At 40.9% G+C, this 19,551-nt stretch overlaps 1 long non-coding RNA gene across 3 annotated transcripts in view; it reads left to right on the top strand.

The window, feature by feature from the left end:
• Positions 1 to 19,221, top strand: part of LOC127015875 (uncharacterized) — a 43,268-nt gene extending 24,047 nt beyond the window's left edge. The window contains exons 3-4 of one of the 3 annotated variants that reach the window (XR_007766397.1): positions 18,006 to 18,830; positions 19,130 to 19,221. This is a non-coding gene — a long non-coding RNA (uncharacterized LOC127015875). Of the gene's footprint in view, positions 1 to 4,785; positions 4,943 to 5,094; positions 5,184 to 18,005 lie in introns of those variants that run through there. The other 2 variants (XR_007766395.1, XR_007766396.1) reach the window with 2 other exon arrangements.
• Positions 19,222 to 19,551: the final 330 nt, after the last annotated feature.

Here is a 19,551-nt window from a genome sequence, read left to right as displayed (position 1 = left end):
AATAGGATGTTATATATAATAAAAAATACAATAATAATAAGATCATTCCTATAATATAGGATATAATAATAATAATAGGATTATTCCTATAATGTAGGATATCCTATAATATAGGATATCTGATATCAGGATGCTCCCATCCTGGGGAATATGAAGCTATGGATTGCAGGGTAATGAAATAATTATTTCCAGGCCTCTGGTAGCTTGTCATCATCTCTGTCTCTTCACTGTCAGTACTAGGATTTGCAAGGAGTATAGAGAAAAGGAGAGAGAGTACAACATCTGAATCAGCTCAGCTCAGGCACAGTGACGTGATCTAGCCAGAAAGAGCAAAGCTAAAGGCCACCTGTACCCATCTGCATCTTCAACTATTCAGGTTTTCGCCTATGTGAGTCATTGGCTTTTTCAGACTTCAGACTGAATAAAGCAAAATCTTGACATGAACTACCAGTTCGATCAAACCGGTTTCTCAAATGAGGGAAATATTCTTCCTAAATGGACAAAACAGATGCTGCAGCATTAGCAGGGATGGGTTTTTATGAAGTGAGGATGGGGAGGGAGGTAGCAGAAAAATTGTCAGCTGAGCACATAAATGTATTATCTGTATTTTGTCAGAATAGCCAGCATCATGCAGAAGCCTCTTCCTTTCACTGATCGTCAGTCCTCGGCGTGAAAACCCAACAGCAGCTGTATGCTTGGCAAGACTGGAGATGGCATTCCAGCTGGAAGAGGTTATCACTCTCAGTCATGAACGGGATCATTACCCAGTGCAGTCTCAGATAGACTTTCTCCCCACTGCAGAATCGTTTAAAGACGAGAGGAAAGTGCAAGCATGAAAACCCATTATAATATATAGCTGCCCTAAGCCTTTCAGTAATGGAAAGTACATGCTGTATCTCGCTGATGTCCAACACCAGCTCAGGGTCCATAGCAGCTCCTAGCAACATCTGCTACAGCAGAATCTCTCAGCAACAGACAATCCACTGCAATGTTGTAGCTATGTCAAATGACATCTACCTTCTCGTGGCTGTGGGGCTGAACATGGCCGCAGGGAAAAGAAAAGGACTCTGGTTCAGTGCTTACCCAGAAGAGATCTATCGCCATGGCTCCTAGAGCTTCTTGAACTCCCTGAGTGATGCAAGCCTTGAGTGGGACAAGCCCCTTCCCTTCATTGAAGGGCTTTCACTGTAAGGTGTAACTTACATATGTAAGCCAAGGGAAGGGAATCTCAAACCCTGTACTCTTTGGTTTAGCAGTCAGACCTCAGCTAAAGCCATGAGATTTACACACCTTGCCCCCTAAATTGCTCTCAAGCTCAGGGTCACCGTCCATCAGGGATACCTTTAGGGAAGCCCCCAGCCACCATTTGTGTGCATGAGCAGTCTTGGCAGTTCTGCCTGTGGTTTTTGGTCGTTTAGTACAACAGCAGGAGAGGCCAGATGGGCTGTTTGTGGACTGCATGTAATGCTCCTAATCTGTGCTGGAAATGGGAATATTGGATGAGCTGCTTAAGATAGATGTAGAGATACTTTCTATTAAGTATGCAGTCAGACTTTATAAGTATGGTATACACTGTTCATATTTCTAGCCATTGAATTCATCAGTACAATGAATGCAATTTAGATGGGTAATGAAAAGTCCTCTATTCTACCTTAAACTGGCACATAATTTTACCTGTCAACAATCTGCAGTACAGAAGGTCGTTTCTGAAATTCCTGGCTCTAGAAGTTACCAAGGCACTTACGAAAATGTACTTAACTGCCAGTGAGTCAGCATTCAGAGGTCTGAAACTCATTTCCAGGAATTATGTGATTTACAAGGCTTCACTTCCAAACCTGGCGACTGACATAGCAAGAGAAAGAATAAAGAAACTCAAATACAAACCCCATATGCCTTTAAAATGCAAACCACAGTAAGAAAACAGTCAGTCTCTTGAGACATATCTGCACCTGTCATTTAAAATCAAAGGGTAGTGGAGAAATACTCCATCTCAGTCATTTTCTCTTTGGGGTCACGGTTTCTTCACTGATGTCGAGTCCAAAGACCGCACTGAACCAGAAAAAGGAAACATTCTTTAAATTTAACAGTACAAATGAAGACCATTCCTCTTCTTTTGGATCCTTTAAATGTGGAATGAAAGTGTTTGGTATATTACCAGCATCATAACAACTGATGGTATCTGCTTCAGGCAGTGCTATGTGAGCAGAGTGGAGGTAACAGGCAGCAAAATTTTCAGTATTATTATTTAACGTTGATATTCCAGTGGATCCCAGGAGCACTTTGGCCAGGCCCATTTCCAAAGATGAGTTCCAAATAATGCCAGTGCTATTCAGGTAGAAGTGAGAAAATTTGCAGGTCTTATTTAGGGAATGAGATGGATAATTCATTTAGAGTGTTAAGAGAAGTGACCCTTCCTAGGTGCCCCCCAGCCACTAAGCAGGATTCAGTGGTAGCAATCTCCTAGGGAGAATAATTTTTCCTCCTGGCAGTGCCTTCAGCAGCTGACTGTGTGCTCTTGGAAATAAGTTGCTGTTCTGTCTCATTTCCTTAAATTCCTGGCTCTGTGTCCTACTTTTCAGATAGATATTTTTCCTTTTCATTAGGGATGTTATGGCAAAGGTGTAATTCATGCTTCTAGAAGCCAAAGCAGTAGCAGAGCTATTAAACATGCAGGCGATGCAACCTTATGAGACCCCGTGGCTGGAAGGGGCATGAATGCTCCAGACTGAAAGACAAGACAAGGCAGAGGCTCGTGGCTGCAGTTTGCTGGCAGGCAGAGCATCCACCCCTTGCACCAGAGCCTTGGCTAACTGAATAGCGCGGTTCCCCTTACTGTGGTATGTTCGTAATTGGAGTGGGGCACGTGACAGCAAAGAACTAACCAAATCTGTGGCAAGCCTTGTAAATTTTTTTTTTTGAAGACTGCCATTTAGTACTTTTATTTGCCATCTGACTCCTATTTTACTGCCGAAGTTACCATCCTCTTTTGCTGTGACTGGTAAATGCCACCGAGGAATATGAAAATATGTAGAAAGTGCTAGTAGCTCTTATATATACCAAGTTTTCCTCTTGCTTATGGAAAAATTAGTTACTTGGCAAATTCCCAGTGTCGTATAGTCTGCAGTATCTTGCATTGCTATCAGTCCATTTTCAGACCTGGTTATGCCATGGGAACAAGCTGGCTTTATCTTGTGAGAGCAGATATGTCCTCAAGTTTGTGGGTACAGGTAAAGCCCCCATCATGATTGTCTGAAAAGTTTAGCAGATTTTACTTAATTATGTAGTGGTTTAGGCTGGTGTGTGTAATTTGGCTGGACCTGAAAATCAGCCTGAAGATAGATGTTTTGTTCATGTCTTTGACAGAAGTCTGAGGTTTGCAGTGGGAAAGTGGCCATTCTCCCTAAGAGCTATCTATTCTGTGGTCCCATCATGTTCATAAATTCGTTGCATATTTCTTTTGTTTAGTCAATACAAACCTCCAGGGTCTCAATTATGTTTGTACAAATTAAAAGCCCTGCCTGTGCAAGGTATGAGAACATATGAAATAATTTGGGTCAACTTGCTTGGGTTTTATCGTAACCAGAGAGGAGTTATTTTCCAAGGTTGATGCCAGGCCATTGAATAACGAGGAATATGTTCAGTGCTCTGGTGGTAGTATGCCACTGGGGCTTTTCTTTCAAGCTGCAATATCCCAAGCCAAATGTTTATGTTCCATCTGGAAGCAAACAGGTGACCTGCAAACAGATGTTATAAGACTCTTTAAGTGTTTTATGGATGGAAAAGAAAAACCCACTTCATGTACAATTTAGTCTATTCTCAAAGCAGCAAAGTTGTCTATTATGATAGCAACATCCTAACTAAGGTAAAATGAGTTTAGAAATGTTCATGGGCACTACTCTATGGGAATCGTGTGGCACCAGCCAGAGGTCTGACAGCACTCTTCATTTGCTCTTTGTCCAAAGCAAACTGGTATTCCTTCATCATCATTTTGTATTACACAACTTCTAGGTTTATTCCTGGGCTGAGTTAAGAAGCAAAGAAAAATGCATTTGAAATGAAGGAATATTCAAAATGACTTGGTTCAAACTCAATGTACCCATGGGTATTAGGTATGAAGGATCCTTATTTTTCCACACCAGTTTTGTGACCCTCAGTTTAGATCTCAACATTATACTGTAAAGAGTGGACTACTTAGAAGTAACAGAATTAAATACCACATATAAAAAACCAGAGAAAATATCTCTCTGGAGAATACTGTACTGGAAATACACCAAAATATGCAAACAAAATACTTTTGTGTGTAAGTAGGTACATGTATACACATAAGTAACATATGATCTTTATTGCATATAAAACAATAATGTTCTTGAAATCCTAAATAATCAAATGATAATCAATGAAAAAACCCAGCCTGCTATATCAGGTCTGTGTGCATTTACAGAGTTGGCGGAAAGCTTGACATTTCAATAGACATTACATATACAGTTGATAGAGCCCTTGAAAAAGGCAGCTGTAAATTATTTCTTATTGTGGCCTAAATAAACCATTTACATTTTATCTGGAGAAGAGAATTTCAGTAGTTGCCTTAGATGTGATTACTGTGTTCAAAGAAGAAAACATTTTAACCAGGACACCTTTCCATCTGCTTTTGTTTTGGTGAGGGTTATTTATGTTATTATTAAATCATCTATTAGTAATCAACTGAGGAAAGACAGGAGGGTAAACATGTTGGAAAATAAAATAGAAAGCATTAAGGAAGGTTCCCATATTACTTGTGTTTTGCAGGCTGCAGAATTTGGCTTTAACACTGCAGCAAGCCAGGAGAGACTTGCCTCTACAAAATCAGAGGGTCCAGCTGACTTCAGTGGACTCTGTGTGGGCAGCCACTGAGCCACACACCTTCAATCCTGGAAGGATTCAGTCCCAGACGTGCAGAAAAAAGGTGAAAATCTGAGGTGAAAACTGCTCCACCAGGGACCAGCTCTGGAACGAAGCAGTGTCACTGCGAATCTCCATACTGCCATGACTTCGCTCCCGGGCTGGGAGGAGAGAGATGCAGTTTCAGCACTTACTCCTGGTTTCTTTTTGTTTCAGAATTTTTCCATCTTCTCACTTAAAAAGGGCCCTAGTAAATGAGCAATATTTGTAAGTGATGGTCCAAGAAGACACATGGTGCCCTTTTGTTTTAGGTAAATCTTATTTTAATATTGGATATTTTGGCGTAGCTTGGCCTTTTTTTTCCAGCATGTCTATCTAATGCATAAATAACTTCCTGTGGTGAAGCAGCAGCCTCGCTAACAATGGATCATATGGAATATCAGTTTAACACCAGTACCAATGATTATATATTTTAGCAATTTTGCAGGGCTGTTTGTCTCTAATCTTTTGTTGTTACATTATGGGACTTACTGTTAAAACAAATTATCTGAATTTGTCTTGCAATGCGAATGATAGCTATCAACCAGATGCTCATTCACACACCAGAAGGTTACTGAGGAACAGGCACAAAAGTTATAACAGCTCAAAGAGCTGACTCTGCTCTTAAAGCTAAGGTAAACCACTGTAGTCGCAAACCACTGCAATACTAAGAAATATTTTTAAAGCTTTTGTGTAAAAAAGATAAAAACCCCACTAAATAATTGTGCTAAACGAGTTTTTATTATCAAAAGAAAAAAAAATACAAAAAACCTCCAAATACAGTTTATTGTGACTGTCCCAATGGTCTCTCACAAATGTTATGATCCCATTTCTCATTATTTATGCTCACTGTGGTTCTCAAGAGAGCAGTGAGCAACATGTCATTTTGGAACTGCTATCATTGAGGGCATACGTAGTTTAATTATTAAAACAAAGCTGTTGCGTAGCATGCTCTAAATGCCGTTGCTGCCACTTAGAAACTGATGTGATATGCATTCCTTTTAATAAATTAGGTACTTAATTACATTATAAATGTAACCTATAATTGAAGCACCTTCTCCCAGTGGGCATAACTCCATGACGATTTCGGATGAGCTACCTAGAAGTAGATGCATGCTGCTGCAGGAGTGGGAGTCTCACTAATAAGCACTTAAACATCATTCTTGAGTATTTTTGCAACTTAATGAATCTTCCCCCAGGATATCTCTTAGGAGGATATTTGTTCTGCTGTAGCGTGTTGCCTTTTGTGGCCATTTGTGTGTCTGCACTTTTCTCTTTGATAGCTTTTATTTTGCGTGCCTGGATACCCACTGGTATCTCCATAGTATATAAAGGTGGATGCAAGTCCCCATTCATGGGTATTTCATGGCAATGGTGGTACTGTTTTGTTCCAAACCTATTTAACTGTCCAAATAGAGCTCAAATCTTTTTTATACTGAAGCTATTAAGTGAGCTCTGACACCTCAGTTTGCTCTGTGTAGTAACTCATAGACCCAATTTAGAAGAGCAGTTCCCTGCTGAGGATGCCAGGTAAAACTTCATCATATGCTGAAGTCCTGTATCATTCTGATTGTTAAATATTTAACAGCTTTAAATATATTTATTTACCTTAGTCTCTTGGCTAAGGTCTAATCTAAGTAGTTATTTTCTGCTTATCTATAATTTGTTGTTGCTTCGGTAAGGAATTTCATTTTTTGTTTTTGTCTGTAAGTTACTTCATGCTGTTTCTGCCCAATTTAACGCCCAAGGTGGCTGAATCGATGTATTCAAATAACACCTGCCCATACTTTGTATCTAGAGAGTGTTGTGAGATTGGTGAAAATGGAGTATAAATCAATACATTTAACTAATGTTACTGTTTGATTGCAGGTCATCGAGGTGTTAGGCAGGATTAGATAAAAATGATAATAATTTGTGCTGTGTGGTTGAAGAGCAGCTTTACAGTTTCTTGCCCTGATTCATGTTTCCAAGACTACCCTTGGACTTGCCCTCTGTGTTTGTGACCAGCTCTGCTGTCATCTTCCATGGGGGAATGAAAACCTGGTGCTCAAACCTGAACAAACAAGGCACGCTCATGACAGTTAGGAGTTTTGAGCCAATCTCTGTAACAGCGGTGCAATTCAATTGCTAAAGCAGTGATGGAGGCCCTGAGGAGCAGAAAAAGATGTTAAGAATTGTTCAGAGTTTAGGTAGTTTAAAAGGCTCACTCGGTCACTCTCAAATAGTACAAGAATTTCAACACCACATTAAAACCTGAAGTCTATCATCTACTATAGTAACTTACTCCTCTCAATAGACTGTACCAGGTACCAGAGGGAGATCCCAGGAAATAAAAGAACAAAAAAAGGCCATTTGTAGATTGCTTACAGTTCAGTTTCTTCCCAACTCCTTTAGAAATTTTTCCTTTTCTAATTCTTATTTAAACTCTCACTTCATTACTAATCTAAGTTTTCTACATGCTTTTGAACTGTGGTCTTAGTTCTACCTAACACTGGCTAAATACACAGTGTTGGGGACGTATTTCTTTGGCTTTAATTTACTGTCTTGCACCATGCTTCTCCTGGTTCTCATAGTAGGAGAAAGATGATCAGGCGTTTGCCATCTAAAAAAGCCTGATATTTAAATTCAATACGATGCAGTTTCCAGGGTTAGGACAGATAAGGTAAATAAGAGCTGGGTGACCTTAGAAAAGTCTTATCTCTCAAAGAGAACTTGAACAAGGTCATGTTGAAGAAGGACAAATCATAACCTTTTCTGGTTACTCTCTGTATTCTGTAGACAACACAAGAACCTTCTCAGTTTCTGTGGGAGACATCCGAAGATTAATTCAAACACCTATATATATATATATATATATACACATATAGCTGATAGATTGTAATATTCTTTCCCGCCCTCAAACTTCTCATTTTGAAAGATGAAGCCTGAATTTCAAATATGAGATAGGCAACCCATTTAATTAGTTTAGGACTCTCCTGTCTGTGGGCGGACAACTTCTATTTGTTTCTGTGAAGTACGACAGCTCGTTTTCACATAAAGCCGAGAATGCAATGCCATTTATTTTTCTTTCTATAAATTGTCTCACTAAATACCTAGTTAAACGTGTTAGCAGAATAAATGAGGAAGTATGGGAATACCATTTCTGGAGGAGAAACTGCACAAAAACAGTCTGGCTGCAAAATATATGTTTGTAAACACTGGATCACATTCTCAACTGCGTAGCTTCATTGACTTTGGTTAATAAGGATCTGTCTATCAGTTTTCTCTCAGATAAATATTAATATACTCTTCCTTTTGTCTCAAAATGGTTCTCCCTGATACCAAATGCAGAAAGGAGGACAGCTGAAGCAAGGCTTCCTGGCTAAGACTTCTAATGGAGGCTATGGTCTTTTCAAAAATATTAAACTGCATGTGGGGCTGTGAAAGAGGGGCAGCTATTTTCACACGGGGAATCTCACTTCTTCACCTTTCCTGGGACATGGCATTATCTAAGGCCAGCTCTGCTGAGAATAAACAGATGTTTTTGAGACTTCATCCTGTGCCTGGTAACACATATTTTGTACTTTCAGCAGCATCAACAATCACATCTGCAGCTATGCTGAGAAGAGAACTAAAAAGAGAGGAACAAGAGGGATCACATACTTTTTGGCCAGGTTATCTTATTGTAGCTTAGAATTTTGCATTCATGAGGCTGAGGATTATACAATAGCCTTGGGGTGACCAGCAGCAGCCTCTGAAGTTCAGGCTTATAAAGGTGATTTTGCCAGAGATGTGGGCAGAACCTACTGCAGGGCTGTGGAGGAGCACAGTAAGGTCTTGCTCGCTCCTTATCTGCTACTACTAACTACACTTGTCTTGGTGAAATAACCATAGTGAAGCTGGATCAACAGTGAAGGGCTTGCTTTTTGGGTGTGCTTACTATAGAGTTTGGTGATTCTCAAGATGTTTGTGGTGGCTTTTTCTTGGTGGTCCCTATGGCCATTCAGCGGAAAGCAAATTTCTCCCTCTCTGCACCACCACCTCATGTCAGCCTTGTAGGTGTTGCTGCCCTTAGCACCCTTTTTGTCCGTCAGATATTGCATATCCCTGGCTATCCAAATTAAGTTTTCTGTTAAATCCCCAAGCTGTTAGAGAATAACATTACAGAATTCAGCACAGCTGTGGGGTCACAGTGTAACGTGCATTTGGAAGATAGACGTGAGCAGCAAGGTAGGAAGCTCCCGATCAATACTGCTGGGAAAAATAAGCGGTCTGTACAACATCTGTGCTGGGAAAGGAGAAACTATCACCTAATGCTGAGCGTGGGAAGCTCAGGGATAGTCATGATACTTCAGGCTGCTGGCAGGATGCCTTCTCCCAGCTGATCTCCGCCTAAGGCAGGCAGCAGGGGTGCCTTGTTTTTTATGTGGGGTGAAAAAAAAAGGCTAAATTTTCATGCTCTGCTTGACTCCCTATGGCTTTGCTCAATGTGCTTTTGCTATATGACATATGGCTTTATTATGAGACTCACCTTCAGCCTGGGAAGTGTCTTTTCACTGCCTGGGACTTGTTTCACTCCCTCCTGCCATCTGTAACTGTGACGGTTAAAATCATGTTGGTCTGGAGTATGTTCAGCGTTTGTTGATGAAAAACCTCAGAGCTGAAGATGGCCAAGCTATTTTATTAGTAAAGGCCAGAGTGAATGTTCATATGAGAGAGATTAGTTACTGCTCTGCAGAGCAGTCACAGTGGTTTCCTCATGATGATTTTTTTTTCACAGAAAATAAGAATCTTCAAAGTTGTGTGACTCCTGTTACACCTGATTTCAGTAAAGACTATTTGAATGTACTATGCCTTTCCTAAGGCAGTTTTGATTGACTTGTCTTTGTTCTCCACTTTAATCCAAATGAAAAAAGGCATTTACTTGTGCTAATTAATTTATTTCTGTTAATGAACATCTATTGACTCATCCTTCCATACTGCACTGAAATTTGAGGTGTGCTGCAAATCAGGCATGGTTTAGCATACCAACAAAATAAAAGCATTTGGGGGCTGTGGGTTGGTTATATGCCTACCACAAATAAAGGCACTTAGGAAATTGAAAGCACTGACTTCAGGCTGCTGGTTAGAGGAAAGCCCTTGTTTTCAGCCTGAGATGTGGTTCAGCTGTGTTTGTGGCACTGGCTATTTACAGTCATTTATACTCATATACAGATTTATAAATAGTTTACAGAAATATCACTGCAGTTGAACGAACAAAGCAATCTTTATTTTTTCCAGAAGTGATAGTATGAGCCACTGAAGGCTGGGGAAGTTGTTGATAAAATGTCACGAACAAGGAGTGGAGGAAAACCAGCTCTGTCTGGAGCAGGATGTCACGCAGCCATGAGGAGATGGACATAGGGTCATCCGTCCAGGAGGTGGCTTTTGGTTGCCCTTGAGGACCTGTTAGACCAGAGCAGCAGGACAAGAACCTCTCCTTGACTCAGGAGGTCAGAAGAAGGACAACAGAGGTGTGGTTTGGATGTCCTGTCAGGGGAACATTTTTGTTGTGGCTGTTCCCAGTTGGAGGAGCTTCCCCAAAGCCCCTGCCACTGGCAGAAGAGCATTTGAGCGTGGCTGAGGCAAAATGCCCAAGTATGAACAGGGTGAGCTTTCCAGGAGCATCATCAGCTGCCTCTCCCACCATCAGTGCTTTACCATGCAAAGAACTTAGTGGCGTCTCAAACAGGCATACAGAAGGTGCCGCATTTCACCAGCTACTACAAAAAGCTTCGCTCTGTGCATACACTCACTTACAAGCAGCAACCGATGGTTTCCTTCCACTGTGGCTGACCAGACCTGATTGCATTTCAAAGCTCTCCACTTTGTGGCAGGATCCTGAGTCAAATTCCCTCCTCTGGCCCTTCTTCCTGGGTTAACTGCCCAGTACAGGGGAACCCTTTGCCCTTACTGATATAGGGAGTCCTGCTTTGTGGTTTTGGTTCCTTTAAAAACTGATTAAAATACTTCGTGGAGGTGGGTTTTCTCAGGTGGAAAGGGCATCTCTCTCTATCGGGTAGTCTGGTTAAATCGGGCGTCATCGTTTGGGCGAGTCTGCCTGGATGCTGACTTGGGGATGTAAAACAGCAGCTTTTGTTTCCAAATTGCTTTGTATTTTGTGGAATCGCTTCCATCTGTGAGGCCTTAAAATAGCGTCAAATTTAAATGGTGGCATTTTGCATTTGTTTTGTCCAAATGTAAATGTTTAGGCTGTTAGGCAGCAGCAAGTTAGGCCCAGAATGAAACTTTTTACATATTTGTTATTGAAGAAGATGCTCTGAAGAAATACAGTCATAATTTCATCTGTCTCTAAAATTTGCACTCTGCCTTTAGTTATATTTCTTACAATACTTCCTCTCTTTTCCCCCAAAAGAGTAAGTTCTTGGCTTTTCTTTTTTTTCAGTTTCTTCAGTAGAAAAATTGGCAAAAACATTGTGTTTGGATGAATCTGTTGCAGGGAAAGAAATCAGTCAGTTACTACCTCTAGAAATCATGTCATGCAAGGTTATCTTATGCATCCAGCTGGCAGAATTTCAAACTTCATGTTACCAGGAGTTGCAGCATTTCAGCCTACCCACTTTCTGTGATTGTCGCTTTTTCCTTGCACTCTGCAAAGTGGGTGAATGCATTTCTATTTATGGAACAAATTAGAGGTTTGTTTGACTATTGATTAGCTAACTTCAGAATCTGCTTTAGGGAGGTAAAATGTGCTATCAGCACTTGAGGTTGAACAGTGTAATTAATAAATATTTAGAATTTACCTGATTTTTGAAATCACCTTATTTGTTTGAATATTTAGTTAATTGCTAAGTTTTTGTTTGTGTAAATTCCTCAGAGAAAATGCTTATGATGCTCAAAATTGTACAAATAGAGCATTACTGAATGTTTTCTGTCCTTAGGAGCAGTTCAAAGCCTTTGACGTACCTGCTTTGTAACTTGAAGGCTTGATTGCCATTTAACTTTAATTGCCTTTATTGCCATATAGCCTTTGGGTCATCCTGCATGAAACTGCTTTCATTTTATTGCTGTATTAAAGGATATGGAAATGAAGGACAAAACTAGCCCACTTCAACTCCATACTTCTGATTTTTCCCATATTTTTCATATGATGGAAAGTGAGTACATTTCCAGAACATTAACTTGATGCTTAGGAAGCAAATACAGCAAGGGGACTGCTGTATACACACTCTGTGTATGTTCAAACCATTTGAGGATTGAATGACTCAGTTCATAGCCACAGTGGGATTATTTTTTCATGGCTTTCTGCTCAGATAACCATGCACAAGTAAACGGGAATTGTTAGTGATGTTTGAAAAGGTGAGAACTGTTGTCCATGTGTTGGTAGCTACTTGCACAGGTGTGAATCGCAACCACTTTTGTCATAGAACAAATACTTTCAATTTAAAATGACTCAAAGTTTATTTATGAACTTAAGATCTGTTAGAACTTATTGGTTCTCTAGATGAAGACAGGGTTGTTTCCTAATTAAAATATAGAGATAATTTTTATCTGTAGAAATACAATAGAAGGGCATGCTTATGTTTATGTGTCATTAGATCTTCACACTGGAGGAGATACAGTTGTTCATTGTGGTAGTAAACACAGACAGGGCATATATGCAATATAAGGTGGGCAGGCTGGTTTGGAAAAAGATAAGTATTATGTAAATTTTGCCATTAGTTGAGGTGGTCTGTTTTTTTCAGGCCGAAAATATTAGGAGCTTAATTACTACAACAGTGGAGCCTCATTTTACTTACACAGGTGGCTTGGAAACAGTTGGATCATGGCTTGGCATGGAAAAGTTAATCTGCTAGAACAGGAGTTTTTATCACTCCTTTCCAAAAAGAGAGATCTGTATCATCAGTGGTCTGTTGGAGGCTGCTATCAAATGACACGTGCTAGAGAAGTCATTAGGCTGTTCAAGCTAACATCGGTGCTTGGCTACTGCAGACTTTATTTTAATTGGAGAGGCATAATTATAGCTTCACCATGGGCAGAAGAAAATCTGGGCTCTGAACTTGCATTCTCTGTATTTGTATTTATCTCATGCACCTTCTAGTTCTTGTCAATGAAGATATGGGGTTGGAGGTCCAGTGGAGATCCATTGGGTTGAAAAGTTCAAAAACATTATCTTTCAGCACAGCTTCAAGTACCTCTTCCTAGCTATGCTGAATATATGGTCCCCTGGACATAAAAGAAAGATATAGTCTAAAGCTCCTTCAGTAGTCATTAAACAAAAGTTACCTTCACCTCTATCGATGTAAAAATCTCCTCCACAAGGACGTTGGATTAAATACAAGGAACACAGACAGAGGCTGGGTTTTTGTGATCTTTTTTAAGGCCACAAACTAAAGTTGTTGCTAAATCTTCTCTATCAAGGAAAAATGTTAGATGCCCATAAGTCATCTTTAGGACATTAAAGTGCAAGGACAGTGAAAAATTAAATGAATGCTTTTTAGACACAATGTTTGCATACCTGTAAAAATCTGGCAAGCAGATGGCAACACATTGAATTTCAATAGGAAATCAGATTTGCAAAAACATTGTTTGTTACCAGGTTGCTCTTGCACAGGCTGATTATGATGACTGATAGGAGTCCCTGCGACGAACCCCTTGCCCAGGCTGGCAAGCAGTTGCTCACATGAATAGCTGCAATGATTTCAGTGTACTGGCTTTCTCCCCAGTGCGAGGCAAGTGCATAAGCTGGTCCAAATCTTTAGCTATAAATCAATGTGCAGGTCAGCAATATTTTCTCTGAGGACTGGCAGATGATAAGATTAAGAGTTTATCAGTAATTGCATGTGTGTGCTTAACCCATGGTGAGTGAAGGGTAATATGAACAGGCATTGAGCTCTGCTGAATTGTGCTGTGTTTAGCACAAGCTAAAAAAAAAACATATGAAAAGCTACCACCGCCCAGCTGACGCATGGTAAGTCTTTAACCTTTTCTGGGCATGAAAGAGCCTTTTTTACAGGAAAATCCCATCTGCAGAAAGTGGGGGAATTTCAGGAGGGAAAGCACAGAGCCTGGTACGATAAATAGCTTCAGAGTGGGAGGATATCTGAGAAGTGTGCCTCGGGTGCAAAAATACATCTAGGAACCTGGAGAAATCCTTTCAAGAGCTGTTGGAAAAGAACAGGAGAAAGTCCAAGTGGTTCTGGGACATCACAAACTAGAGCAATGCTATTTTCTCAGTACCTGGGACACACAACGCTGTCTGAAAAATCTTGTGTCTTGTGTGTTGTTGTTGAAGGGCAGAGCACAGCTGAGTCCATCGCTGTGTGCTTCATCAGGAGAGGCCATGAGAAAATCATGAAAGTTGTCTATGAAAAGTCGCTTGCTTTTTAAGTTCTTGCTAGTTAAATTTAGGGAAGAACTGAGAAGTGATGTTTCTATTGTCTAGCTAAAGTTTGGTTCTGTCTTTGTTCCTAGTCAATTCAGGTATTTTTGAACTCCTGTCATGGAGACTTATGTGAAAGGTAACAGGGAAAAAATCCATCCATGTGATGGGCTTATGCAAGGGTCCCTCAGGTCTTCCCATTCTGTGAGAGTTTATGCTTCCATTGGGAAATATTTAGAGCATGAAGACAGAGAAACTGCAAACCACTTGTGTAAGAGATGGTTATTTTAAAACCTCTGAATGCCATCTAGGCCTTGGAGATAGTTATTATGCAGTGAATTCTCAAAATTCTTTTGAAGGAGGGTCAAGGAGAGCATCTGTAGAAAACAAAAATGTTGGTCTGAAATGATGTGGATCTTTTCACAACCCTGTATTTTGCCATTTCCTCTAGGTTGTATTTTAATTTTGTCTCTTGTTTCTTAGGAAGATCCTGACTATTTCTGAGACTCCTAAACTCAGTACTGTTTCAGTCATAGCTTATGGCAAGTGATTCATTCTTTGGGGAGCCGTGCATTCGCTACTTTGCAGACATGGACACTGGCACAATTCTGCAAAACAGCTAAGGTACAGCTTCCACAGGCGAACGCACAATAAGAGGTGGGAGAGGAAGGGAAGAGGAGGTTAAGAACTAAAGCAATATGGCTAAAAAGTTCTGAAACACCTTGTCTTGATGTTGCCTCTAGCCCCAGGCTGCCTGTAGCAGAGCCCAGTGGAGCTCCCTCTTGTGCTGGGAGCACGAAGATGGACACAGAGTGCTGGGTGTGGCCTGATCAATGCCAAATAGAGGGCAATGACAAACTGTTGTTGGGACTTTCTTTAAGACCATAGCATGATCCAAAACCTGATTCCATAAACAAGTAAATAAATAGCATCCTTTTAATTGCTTTTTGAAGAAAACTTAGCCATGAATGTTTCTAAGGAAGTAAATGATGTGGCTTTACTTACTGGCTTCCACAGTTTGTGCCACAATATCCTTATTTCATAACCGGAGCAAGGTATTCCACAATTAAAAATTAATTAGAAGTGGAGATTATAATGAAAATAATTTAGGATTTGTATTTTGCCGATAAAATGCAACAAATTGAACACCGAAGTAGGAAAAATAGCAATGGATGTGGAAGAAAAGTACGTTTGCATGCTTGGTGTTATCACTGATATGACAGCATAGCCTTATTTCCCCAAATTCAGGCATACATGAAATGGAGATAAAAATAGGGGGGTTTTTTGATGACTTTTAATCATGGGAACATATTGTACTTACACTTCACTGCTAGTATTTTCCACTGAGGGCTAATGTAACCATTAACACTTGCAGTTGTCAGCCTTTATAGGCAAACTGCCGGTCAGTATAAGGATTGGAGCCACTTTTTAAGGGGTGTCAGTTGATTGCCTCACTTGAGTGCAGAAGTGAAGATATGTTCAGGAGTGGAGTTGGCACCCATGATTGTTCCTAGATCCTGCTAATGATAGCAAATCTCACCAATCTCCTGCTGTCAAACATTTCAAATTTGGAAGCCTGAAACTAGGCGTGTAATTCCAAAGTCATGAGTTCTGCAACTGCGGACAAGAGTCAATGGTGTAAATACCATAGCCACAGCTGACAGTGTTGATTGATGGGATTGCCTTGGATCCAGCTGTCCCTATTAAAAAAGACATTATTAAAGAATATGGGCTGACAAAATGCATACTAATTTAAGCTTCCCAGAAAGTCATCGTGTGTGCTGTGGGTGAAATCCAATGCGCTACAATAGATCTGCAAACCTACCTTCCCGTCTCCTGTGTCTAGCACTATACTGGTCTTCTGTGTTGCAGCAAATGCTTCAATTTATCTTTTTTGCTGTGTGTTTCCCAGTGCTTTCACAGCTGCATCCAGCCTTATGCCATTGCACAGGGATAGAGGGGCTGACTGCTGCACTCCTGGACTCACAGGAAAGGATTTCTGGGCAAATCATACCACAGGCAGAAATACACCTCTGCTGCACTTGCTGCTTCTGCGGAGCATATTGCAAAGCCTGCCTGGAGTCACGTAAATGTGATGCAGAGTTGTGTGAGCTTGTGTTTCGATCCTCATTTATCAGAAAAAAACTAAATGTGAGAAGAACTTTAATACAATAGAAATGGTTTCAATTTTGTAGCAATAGAAGAAAATTCACATAGGAAGATCCAAGTTCAAATTAATTTACATACGATCATGAAAGACTGATGGATGGCTTCTGGTCACAAAGGCAGCTCATGACCTGCCTATTCACAGCATGCCATTCGCAGAGGTGGTCCAAGTGAAAGGCATGGCAGAGTCCACCATTTTGTTTTCATGTTCAGTTTGACAGGATTCACTGGAAATTACCCTCATCGGTCTGATAGGATTCCTGTGGCTAGCAAAAGCGAGCACAATTCAATATTATAAAGTATTTATAAGTCCCTAAGGCACATTTACAGATGTCCTTGGCAACATCAATTTCCAGCCTGTTAATAGCTTTAAAAGCTAAAAGCAGAACTGTAGACCTTTTCTAGGCTCTAAAAACCAGCAAATGCTGACAGACAAGTAGTGAGTAGGCAGATCCCTCTCTGCCCACCTCTGATAACAATCAAGTCGCTGTATTGTGCATTAGCTTCAGGGAATGGATTAGCCCTTTTGGCAGCCCACTATAAAGCACTTTGCAGTAATCTCATTTTGAGATCTCAAAGGCATGAATCATCCAGGTCAAGTTTAAATCGAGCTTTGAGGGCCAGATTCTTATCTTGCTTACACCACAATGAATAGAGAGCTATTGCGTTAAAGCCAGTGTTGTCACACAGCCGTGTAGCATCAGTATGCAGGTAATCAGAATTGGGCCCTAAGGGTGAAAATTTGGCATACTAGTAAAAATTAGCTGAGGGAGCTATGGGTTGCTATGCGTTGCTATATATAACAGTAAAGAATCAACTACTTCTAACATTGAATGAGGAGCTTTCTTACAATAAAGAAAAGGGAATGGTCCAGTTTCAACTAAATTTTTAAGGTCCTTACTGGTTAGGTTCCTACTTCTCCACTGAGTTCACTGGGCCTCTTGTATGACCAAATTATAAGCATTTCGCAGGCAGACATGAATATTTGAATACATATATCCTCCCATCACATAAATACATGCCCATCTGGCTTGGGATGAAGTCTCTTACTTCTGGCCGCTTCTTGTTAGTACAGGAAAGAGGTGGCAGACAGGAAAGGTGGCAGACAGTGGGCTGCTAGATGACTTTATCTGGCTGATGTCCCGCTCTCCACTCACATCTGAGGGACCCCAGAAAAAGAGGGTTAAAGTGATGCTGGGTGTGGGGAGCTGTTCTCAGGGCTGTATTGGCCTTGTAAGGCAGTATCTTTGGCATTTTCCCCGTTTGATCAATCCTGAGACTATTGACTTCAGTGTAAGTATGCTGCAGGCTGCATCCTCAGAAGGAGACATACATTTTTCAGCTTCATATCATTTAAACAAGGTATATAGCACCGAGCTGTTTCTCAGTCATGAATATCTAGGGGTGAAACACCTAAACACTTTAGCCTCCTCAGACCTGCTCTTATAAATAGCTGGCAGGGCACATGTTTATACATTTTTGAGGCAGCTGACCCTGCAGCCTCTCTCCCTTCTCATCCCCACCTTTCCATTTAAATTGCTTGCATTTTTCTCATTTGTAGGTTCCTGGTGAGCAGAGATTTATTCCACCGGAGGAGAGAGTGAGGGGTGGGCCCAGTGCTAATGCAAGAATTTGCTGAAGGGTTGCATGCAGCTTTTCCACTGCAAACTGCTCACTCAACCTGTCCACCCTTTTCTGAAATGTTTGCTTCAGAAATAATGTGCTTAGAAGCTGCCTGGATCTCAAGAGCTTCAAATGCAGAGGATGTAAACAGTGTCCAGAAATCTGAAGTGGAACAAGACGCTGCTCTGTCCAGTGACCTGCAATAAAAGCAACATGGCTCAGAGGAGCTTGCAGGGGTCAGGTAGTCCATGCCCTGCCTTGCAGCAAGCTCAGCTCTTCCTAGACCATTACTGAGAAATAGGAGTCTACCCTGTTCTTAAAAAATCTTCTGTGGGGGAGATTCTGCTACCTCCTGAAGCAAACTGCTCTGGTACGTACTTGTCCTCAGTTGCCTATTGATGTGTAACAGCCCTGAGAAGTTGGACAGGTCTGAACCTAGGATCCCCTACTTGGTTTTTCTGATGTGATAAAGATGATTTTGGTCTACACTGGAATATTCATTTTTGAAGGTTTATGAGGGTGGAGAAGACCAGAGCTCTTGCTTCACATGTCAAGCGTATCCTCTGACTTTGAAAGCAAAATGAAGAGGGTCCCCCAGTGATTCTGAGCTCAAAATACTTGCAAGGCAAACTTATGGAAGCTGAAATTTCTGCAGCCACCAGTCAAGCTCAGACTGCTGGGACTGTTAGGCATCTGGCTGCACAGCGGGGAGTCTGTCAGCCCTGTGAAATGCATCTTCTAGGCTCTGCCATGGGCAGTGCAGGTAAGGTTGTGGAAAGGCAGGCACATTTTCCTTGGAAGGCTAAATTAATCCAGTGTGTCCCTGCTAAATATGCAAATTATTGAATTGGCTTATTCCTGTAGGGGGGAAAAAGGTTCTGTTAAAAATTGCTAACCAGCCTTTTAGAAAACCACCCTCCCACCATGTGTTTATCAAATATGCTAATCCTTTCCCCTCAGACAGTTTGAGATGCTTTTGCATGGATTTGCTGGGTCACAGTACAGATGCAAGATTCTTTGAGGTCATTCTACAAGAGCATTTCTGTTTGTGTTTTCTTGTAGCAGGCCTCTATATGGACAGACTCCCACTTCAGCTTGAAAGATTGCCAGAGAAGAGCCTTTCTGCATGTGGGTTTTGTAGGAAGTGATCTAATAAATGGAAGGAAAATACTGAACTTTGTATGTGTGTGCAGTTTTGTGATAGTGTATCCCTTATTGCCCACAGTGTAATCAGCTTCATTATGATTAATACCGCGCTGCCAATGAAACAAACTGCCTGCGTACAGACATTGAGGGGAACAGCTTGTTGAGTACGTTCACAGTGCTCGGGTTCACTTTCCAAGAACTTCAGAGAAGTAGTTGGGCCTTTTTAGTTCGTCTGTTTTACAGCCAGAACACTAATATTTACGATTCTGCACATTCTTTCATCCTTCTGTTAATGTCTTCATACTGGCTGACAATGTTTTTGCAAAAGTAAAGAGACC

Source organism: Gymnogyps californianus, chromosome 4 (genome assembly GCF_018139145.2).
Source record: "Gymnogyps californianus isolate 813 chromosome 4, ASM1813914v2, whole genome shotgun sequence".
NCBI classification, from domain to species: Eukaryota; Metazoa; Chordata; class Aves; order Accipitriformes; family Cathartidae; genus Gymnogyps; species Gymnogyps californianus.
Note: the sequence above shows the minus strand (reverse complement) of the source record. Positions and strands in the feature narration are given on the sequence as shown.